The sequence below is a fragment of the Medicago truncatula genome, chromosome 3 (assembly GCF_003473485.1).
Source record: "Medicago truncatula cultivar Jemalong A17 chromosome 3, MtrunA17r5.0-ANR, whole genome shotgun sequence".
Lineage (NCBI taxonomy): Eukaryota > Viridiplantae > Streptophyta > Magnoliopsida > Fabales > Fabaceae > Medicago > Medicago truncatula.
In genome coordinates, this window is record NC_053044.1 from 22,824,467 (window position 1) to 22,834,128 (window position 9,662).

The 9,662-nt window shown below is 29.7% G+C and overlaps 2 long non-coding RNA genes across 2 annotated transcripts; one reads left to right on the forward strand and one right to left on the reverse strand.

Moving 5' to 3' along the window:
* Positions 1-6,155: 6,155 nt before the first annotated feature.
* On the reverse strand, positions 6,156-9,662 carry LOC112419960 (uncharacterized). Its single transcript, XR_003010131.2, has 2 exons — positions 9,455-9,662; positions 6,156-6,376 (listed from the first exon to the last, which is right to left on the reverse strand). It is a non-coding gene; the product is annotated as an uncharacterized lncRNA (long non-coding RNA).
* LOC11430847 (uncharacterized) lies at positions 6,765-8,753 on the forward strand. The gene is made up of 2 exons (XR_003010132.2): positions 6,765-7,129; positions 7,390-8,753. It is a non-coding gene; the product is annotated as an uncharacterized lncRNA (long non-coding RNA).

Here is a 9,662-nt window from a genome sequence, read left to right on the forward strand (position 1 = left end):
AAAAGACTTATATAACTCACATTTGCTATACAACACGTTGTTGTGTCTCAACTCCAACGTAACAAATTACTCACTTCGTCCCATAATAACCGATATCTAGGGTGTGAGGTCTCTATCAAGCAACAAATATAATTTCACCTTTTATTAAATTATAATAACTGAGATCTCTGGGAAATAACCAAAGTGAGACTAATAACTCATAATAAAATCAACGAGACATATTTTCTTTTATTTTTTTTAAATAAAATATAATTTCAATCAACTTTTATTAAATTATAAATCTCAAACTTTTTGGTTTCTTTCACTTGAAAAATTTAGAGGGAAAAATTGAAACTTCAATGTTGTTGGTTTCTTAGCTTCTAATAGCCAAGTGTGTTTTTTAACAGTTAAACAAAAAGTTTAAGACGTGCATGTTTCGAAATTTAAAGGGAAATAAATACTTGAAGAAGGATAAAACCCTAGAAGTGAGTTAAAATTAAAGAACCGCATAATTTGTCCATTTTAAATTTGGAGAGTTCTTTACAACGTTAAGGTTTTTTTTTTTGTTTTTGATATATTCACATCGACATCAACATAATAAATTATGAAATAATTTACTTATCATTAAATAGATGTTGATTTCATGAATTTCTTCTAATCACATCTTTTTTTACTCCTTTTTTAACAAGACGACTCTAGTTTTCTTTCAAAGTTATCACTTCCATTTTCTTCATTGAAGGGTGATTTTGGGTCAAATGTTGACATGAAATCGCCCTTCTTCATATTTTTCACTCTATTTCAATCCAAATAAATAATGTCCATTGAGATCTAGTTTTTTTCTTCGCGATTTCGTCTTTTGAGTGCAACATTCTGTTATTTGTCATCTTGTGTGACACTATTTAATTTTCGCCTTGCTACGATGTACATTTACTTTCATATTGAAAGATCAGCTATTCAATCAATAATTTGGACGTCTCACTAAAACGTTATGAGGAATTGAAGAATAAATCCAACCTGCCAAAACTTCACTGGGAGTGGATATAAAACCCAGAATAAAAGGCCAACTCACCGAAACCTTACGAGGAAGTTGAAGAATAAATCCAACTCACTTAAACTTCAGAGGGAGTGGATATAAGACCTTTAATGAAAGGCCAACTCGTTGAAACCTTACGAGGGAGTTTGAAAAAGAATTCACAAGAAGTTGAAAACTTTAAAGAGTTCATTTGGAATCATGAGCCAACATATATGGTCTTAAATTATCAATATTAATACGTTCATGAATGAAGATTAACTATATGCTCATTTCAAATCTTCACAATAAGGATGCATCAATTTCAAAAATGCCTTGTATTTTAAGTAAATTTAAGCAAGGTAAGACCTTAAAATTTATGAAAGAGGGTTTCTATGGTGCATTCAGAAAATTGGCTTTTTTTGAAAAAGTTATTTTGTTTAGTCAATAGTATTACCGCCGATGTCATGTCAGCTAGTGTCCTGCTCGTGGACCACTCTAAAACTAAACTTTACCTTATTACAAATCAGTCCTCATACAAAATATTAAGGGGAATTTCAATCTTGGTGCACAAATGGAAATCTATGTTTAATTTTGATTTAATAAGGGACACGATTGCAACAAGTAAAGATATAATGACACACCTTATGGAAAAATGTTCAATACACCATATAATCTGACGTGACCTGAATTAAATACACAAATGCTCAATCATTGGTCATTTAACTTCACCAGAAAAGTCATTTTTATAACTTCACCATAGAATTTTCATTTATTTATGAAATGGTAGCCGCGCAATATCGTTCCATACCCTGAACATGTCTCAGAACTATCATCAAATGTACATTTTAATGTTATGCATATAAAGCACTTCGCCTAATGTGCATCCGTTTGATATTGTTGCTCATTCAAAAAAACCATCCTCCTTTGCACTTTTCAATAATTTAATGTAGTCTGGAATAGAGTATTGTACATGGACATTAGAGGTGACCGCAATTTGAGCCTTTTCAACTTCATTATGACCTTCAGATGCTTCAGTTAACCGCTCAAATGTGTTTCTCATAGTTGTTGTCGTCCCAACCTTTGCCTTTCCCTTTGTCACTTTCTCTCAATTAATATCTGGTGAAACCTTTCTTTACTTTTTGGGTTTAGTATTTTCCAGAGGGATAAATTGGTCACCAATATCAAATTCACTATCATCAGAGTCAATTATTTCTTGTGGCACATTTGTAGTAGTATTTTTGCCATTAAATTCAAATGGCACACTTAAAGTTGATGTCCATTGGTGTTGACTTGTGGCCATTGCATTCCCATACATGAATTCTAATTCATCACGAAATTCTAATCCTTGAAAACGAAATTTTGAATATTTTACATTCTCGTGCATAACCAATAACGAGAGATAATATTTAGGAAAACCAAATTCTTCTATTCAATTTTCACGGGATAAAAAGTAAAAATTTACATATTTTCTCCAATTTCTTATTCTTAAAAGTAATATCGGGCTTTCCACAATTACGGATCTCACTCATATAAATGACAAATAACATTTTGGTATCCGATGAAATTTTCCACTATGCATTTACTAAATTTTCAGTTTTACATGGAAGGATTTCTTTAGTAGTCATAGCTGCAATGTGTTTTGAAAATTATAAATAATTCAACGCAAATTAATATTTTTACTGGTTACAGATAATTAAACGAATACTAAAGAATAAGATTCACAAATAAATCTAAATGCATAAAATTATAATGTTAAAAGTATCTAACCAACACATTTGATCAATAGTGAGTTATTTGTTTTTATTATTCTTAAGGTTTTTTTCTCTTTTCAATCACTTTAAAGTTATACTACCCATATCATTCTAACAATAGGCCTAACGCGAGATGAATATCATTCTAAACTAAAATAAAAGATCCAACGAAATGAATAGGTAATCAAACTGAATTGATCCAACAAGATACAGATCCATATAATCACAAATATATATATATATATATATATATATATATATATATATATATATATATATATATATAAGTAATGAAACTATATAATAAACAACATAGAAATCTAGTAGTTATAAACAAAAGGATATGGGCAATTTCTATGGTACACTCGAAAAATTTGAATGTACCGGTACACCTATATTTAAATTAATAGTTTAATGAATTATATTTTTTTAGGAAAAAATATTTTCTATCATTTACAATTATAATAACAATATTTTATTTTTCAAAAATGTTGGCGAAGCAAAATTCAACTTTTTCTTAATTTTTTATTACTTGTAATGAATATTTATTATCTTTTCAATAAAATGTAAAATAATTAATATGATTTTTATAAACAATGAAATGATATTTTTTTCTTATGAAATAATATTTTCTAAAATATAAAAGTCGACAAATAGCTCTTTTTTACATAAAAATGATCGTTAACTTATTGATTTATGAAACAGGTGTATCGGTACACCTTAATTTAATGGTGAACCGTAGAAACTCCCATGTGTTATTGAAAGACAGGGCTAATAAACAAAATGCAAACTGAAATATAGTATAAGCTTTTAACAAAAGTAATAATTACTACTAGAGAATAAAAGACAGAATCAGATCAGTGAAAAAGTATAAAAACTAGATGATGTACATTTTTTTTTTTTTTTTGAGGAAACTAGATGATGTACATATCATATAAAGGGATAAGAAAAGTGACAAAAGGACAAAAAATAAACAAGATCTATTGAAATCAAAAGAATAAAATATAAACATGATATAGGTGGGGCAGAAAGCTGAAATAGAAAATATATAAGGTTGTGCAATTAACAAATAAACTAATATTCTTATTTATTTTTCTTGCATTTTCGTGCACAAGCAAATATAGTGACCTTTGCGGGAATCAAAGGTGCACAAGTAAATATAGCTTCCAAAAGTTGCTCCAAAAGATTTTCACATCATATTTTTAAAGTCGCTTTTGCTGGATTTCCTTCATTAGAAAAAAGATACTCTCTCTGTCTCAAAAAACGGTCTCTTTAATATATATTTTTTTCTGTTTTAAAATAATTATCACTTTAGAACACTAATACAACATTTTTTTCATTATTATACATTTATTTATTGAATTTTATCAAACTTATCTACTCCACTAACAACAAGTAATAAGAATATTTTTGTAAATGATATTAATTTTACGATTGAAATCAACACAAATAATCATTTTCTTAAAATTCATACACAAATCTTAAACGATTATTATTTTGAGACGGAAGAAGTACTTCTATTATCAAAGAACTTTAGTGAATTGTGTTTGACCCACTTCTCCTTAGAAGTAGAAGATAAGTGGAAATTAAGCAGGACAAAACATGCTCTATATAATGAACTTTAAGTTTGCTGTGCATATTGCGAAAACAAACAATAATAGAGCTCTAAGATAAAATCTTCACAAAAATGGCAAAACACATTTCCCAGTATTGTCTCTTGGGAATTTTATGCATTGTGTTGGTTCTAGCTTTAGGTAACTGATAAACTGATATTATTTACTTATTTCTTTTTTTTGCATTTTTGTTTTAGTAACATTTTTTAGGAAAAATATTTTCTTAGTTCAATAGTTTGTTATATTTGATCTGGAAAAAGTATGATATAATCTTGTCCACTGTTGTTAACATTTTACAAATATAAATATATATATATACTTATATAGATTAAAATATGAGTATTGAATTGGTGAATTTTATTTTTGTAGCAGGACCAACACCACGTTCGAGTTTATGCTTGAATAATAATCCTTCGCTTTGTGATAACCCTAGTAATTGCTTCGCAACATGCCATGTTCTGCTATTTAGAAAAGGAGAATGTGTTAATCATATTTGTTGCTGTCTTTTATATATGGTTTACTAAAGATCGAATAAACTTTGAACCAGAAAAAAATATTGAACAAACAACCCTATAAGAAACATCTTCCTCCAAAGCTTTTATTTTCACGTTTGAAGCATAATATGTGGAGAACTCGAAAGTAGTGTAGCCAAGCTCAATATGAAACAAACAAAGAAAGAGATAGAATTGTGCAACTTAAAGAAACATCATATAAGGAGGAAGGTCTTGGATTTAGTGCTTGAATAAAACAGTGTCAAAAAGCCACATACACTACTAGTGAGGGAAATTTAGTGAGGGAAAACATGAAATCCCTCTCTAATTCCGTCACTAAATTTTGCGACCAAGGAATTTGTGAGGAATTTTATGTTTTCCGTCACAAATTTCCCTCCCTAATTTTGCTTTTCCTAGTAGTGATATGGCTTCACTATTTTATAGAAAATTAAGTTACTTGTAGTTCAAGATACTGAGATTCTTGAAGGTCATGTTCCGTCGTCACAAAAGCTTCATATATAACAAAGTGGTGAATGGTGATATTCTAATTAACTCAGAAACTCATCAGGAAATGAATAACTTGGCTTATTTATGACAAATATGCATACTGAGGTTCTAAAGAATTGAAATATGTTTTTATGAATTTATCATATTATATGTATACGAAGAGGATGAAAAGATCTAAAGTCCAGTGCTGATTAACTTACATTTTTATAAAGGATTTTCAATTTCAAGTATCAGCATTAGTGAAAGGTGAATTGTCCTAAAAATACAAGTTTTAACAACTGGTAATTTAATTTTTAAAATATTAATATCGTCATTCCGACTTCAAGATCCACATTTGTTATTAAGAGCATCTCCAATGGGGGGTCCTTATTTAACAAGGACTACTTTCCGTTAAGGACCCTCCATTGGAGGAAGAAAAAATGAGTCCCCGTTAAGGAACGGGTAACTATATAAGGACCTTCTCTCTCTTAAGTAACTAACGGGTCTCACGTTTAAAAAATTAATAAAATGTGTACTACTTGGTCCCACTTGCATAGAGGAGCAATAAAATGTGTACTATTTGGTCTCACTTGTTTAAAAGGAGTAATAAGTAAATTATTTTTGTTTAATGATGTAAAGATAGTGGGACATATTTAAGTACTTTTCATTGAATTTCTTATTAGTGTATTGTCATTGGAGTCATTGAGTCCTTAATAGGTACTTTTATTAAAAAAATTATAAATAAGTGATGTATCACGTGTAGTCCATTTAAGATGTCCTTGTTAAGGAAGTATCATTCTGGATGCTCTAACATTCACTATTGTAAAGAACAAAAAGACAAAATCGGTTCAATGAACAAAAGTATAAAATCTGGATGATGTACATATCATATAAAGGGATAAGGAAAGTAACAAAAGGACAACAGAAGAAGAAAAAAAGAAATAAAAAAAAACAAGATCTATAGGAATCAAGAGAATAAAATATAAACATGATGTAGATGCACCAGTTGTCAGCGGCGGCAGCAAGGATAGGTGGAGCAGAAAGCTGAAATAGAAAATATATAGGGGGTGCAATTAACAAACAAGCTAGTATTATTTTCTTATTTGTTTTTCTTGCATTTTGGTGCACAAGCAAATATAGTGACCTGTGTGGGAATCAAAGGTTCACAAGTAAATATAGCTTCGAAAAGTTGCTCCAAAATTTTTTCATATCTTATTTTCAAAATCATTTTTGTTTTGTTGAATTTCCTTCTTTGTAAAAAAAGATACTCTTACTATCTCAAAATAACGAACTCTTTAATATGTTTTTTTTTTCACAATAATTATCACTTTAGAATAATAATATAGCATTTTTTTTATACTATAATACATTTATTTATTGAATTTCATCAAACTTAACTACTCCACTAACAACAATTAATAAGGATATTTTAGTAAATTATATAATTTTAACATTGAAATCAACACAATTAATCACTTTCTTAAAAATCGTACACAAACTTTAAACAATTATTATCTCGAGACGGAGGGAGCATTTCTTTTATTAATTGAACTATATTAAAATTGTGTTTTGGCCCCACTTTTCCTTAGAAGTAGAAGATAAATGAAAATTAAGCAAGGACCAAACATGCTCTATAAAATTAACTTTAAGTTTTCTATGCATATTGCTAAAACAAACGATCCTAAGATTCCCTCAAAAAATAGAACTCTAAGATAAAATCTTCACAAAAAATGGCAAAACACATTTCCCAATATTGTCTTTTGGGAATTTTCTGCATTGCGTTGGTTCTAGCTTCAGGTAAGAAACATATAAACTTTCAACATTAAGTTATATTTCTTCTAAACATAAAACTAACAAATAAACTATTACTACTTTCTTATTTATTTTTCTTGCATTTTGGTTTTTGTAACTTTTTTAGGAAAATTATTTGCGTAGTTCAATAGTTTGTTATATTTGATATGGAAAAAGTTTGATATAATCTTGTTCATTGTTGTTAACATTTTCAAATATATATATTAAAATATGTGTATTAAATTGGTATTATTATTTTTTGGCAGGACCAACACCAGGTTCGAGTTTATGCAACAATAAACATTTTCTTTGTGATAATCCTGATAATTGCCTCGCAACATGCCACGTTCTGCTCTTTAGAATTGGAGAATGCTTTGATAATTTGTGTTGCTGTTTTTTACATATATTTTACTAAAGTTCTATTTTTGCAAAAGAGGCTGCAACAAAGACCTACAACCAAAGAAAAAGGAACATACACAAAGGAGGGGACTAAGCCAAGACCCTCAAAAAGCGACAAATCTAAAGCTTGTCATTCCAAGCTTGTTTTGAACAAAAAAATCTAGAAAGGAAGGATGGAACTGATTCCCAAGTAAACAATCCTTGCAAGGTTAAGCCAAAGTTTCCAAGAGAATCAACACATTGGTTTCCTTTTCTAAAGATATGAGAAACCATAAAATTCATGCCAATCAAAAGCCTCTTACAATTAAACCATTTGGTTCTTAGCTATCATGGAGAATCATTTGAAAATGCCATCACCAATAGCATTGAGTTTGATTCCAACAAAAAATTAATCCAATTTCTCTTATAAGTTGTCTCTATAACCCTCATTGCTCCAATGAGCTCAGCATGGAATGCAAAAATCAAACCAAAGATTTTCAGAGATGCAAAGGATATAGTCTGCATCACAGTATCAGAAAATTATACCACTTGCAGAAGACAGTGAAGAGGAGGATTCATCTGTATTTCCTTTTATCCAATTTCTAATAGGAGGGTGCCAACTAACTTCTTTGATCTGAGGGCCCTAGGAGAATGAATGTGTAAATCAGCTTATAACCAATGAAGAGTTATTGTAACATTCTGATTTTTAGGATATTATTATTTTAATTGTTTTATTAATTATTTATTTGTTTGATGTGTTTGAATTGTTGGATTGATTGGCCTTTATTAGAAATAGAGAAATTAACTGTATTTATTTTGGTAATTTTGAGGTGAAGGGCATGTTAGTAATTTAAAAGTGGAGGAATATTTAATGAGGTTAGTAGTAACTTTACACATAGAGGCACAAGAGAGAGAATAAAGCAAGATAGAAAGAGAAGGAAGATCTAAAGGGGAAAAAGAAGAGAAAGTTTGGAGGACTAAAGTGAAGGGGGTAGATTGAAGCTTAGCAGGCTTAGCTTTTGGATTGAGAGGTAAGAGGGAAGGTTATTTTCACCATCTAGAGCTTATGAGCAATTGTGTGATTTTTGGGCAATATGTGTTCTTGCATTTTTATGAAATTTTTGTTGAATAAGTTGAATTTTGTACTCCATTAATGGTGGTTATATTGAATATGTGAAAAGTGGTATAATCCTTGATGAGTTGGTGTTTAAGTGTTTTTTAACTTAATTGAGTGAAAATCATGATTCGTTTATCGGATGTAGCATCAAAATCTATGTTTGGTTGGAGTCACACTGATTTGCTAGGGTGCTTATAGAGATTGTAAGTTGGTTCTCTAAAGGAATTTTATTGGGCTTAATCAAGGTTTCAAAGTGAAGTGAATAATCTCATTCCACCTCCAAAGATTTTGGGGGTTTTTCTAACTGTTCTTGAAGTCGAAGGGAATTCGTTTACCGGATGTAGCATCAAAAACGTGAGTGAAGAGTTCGAAGGCACCTAGCAAACCATGCCTAATTGTAACCTGTGTCATCATTGATTCATTATTATTTTATTATATCATCATGAATACAAAATCATCGCTATGTCCATTTTTCACCAAAACTCACGTTTTCTCATTTTTCTTCAAACTTCACAAACAATCACATCAATTCAAACCCCATCAACATACAAACATGTATAAACATTTATGAAGTGAATTTAAACATGTTTCAACAATAATCACTTACCAATTCATTGAATACACTTAGTTAAGTAAAAAAATCTTCAGAACAACTTATCAACAACAACAACAATGAAATTTAATCACATAACATATCAATTTCATGAAGTTTATCATATCCACAAATTCACATGAATTAGGAGCACGAAATTCATCATCAAAAATGACAAAAAGTCACAATTAACACAAAAGCATTTAAATCCATAATTGAAAATAAAAGGATTTATCCCCCTTACCTCTAACTTCAAAGATCATAGCAATGGCTTCAATTTATCTCCTAGCTCTTCAAACCCCAAGCTCTACATCTAGCTTCCTCTTCTTTCCTCTTGATCCACTTTCTCTATCTACCTCTTATGTTTTTGTGAAATGAAATAATGAGTGGCTTAACCTAATTTCTCATAATAGTTATGCTTATATAGTCACCTCATAATTGGGCTAGGTTTC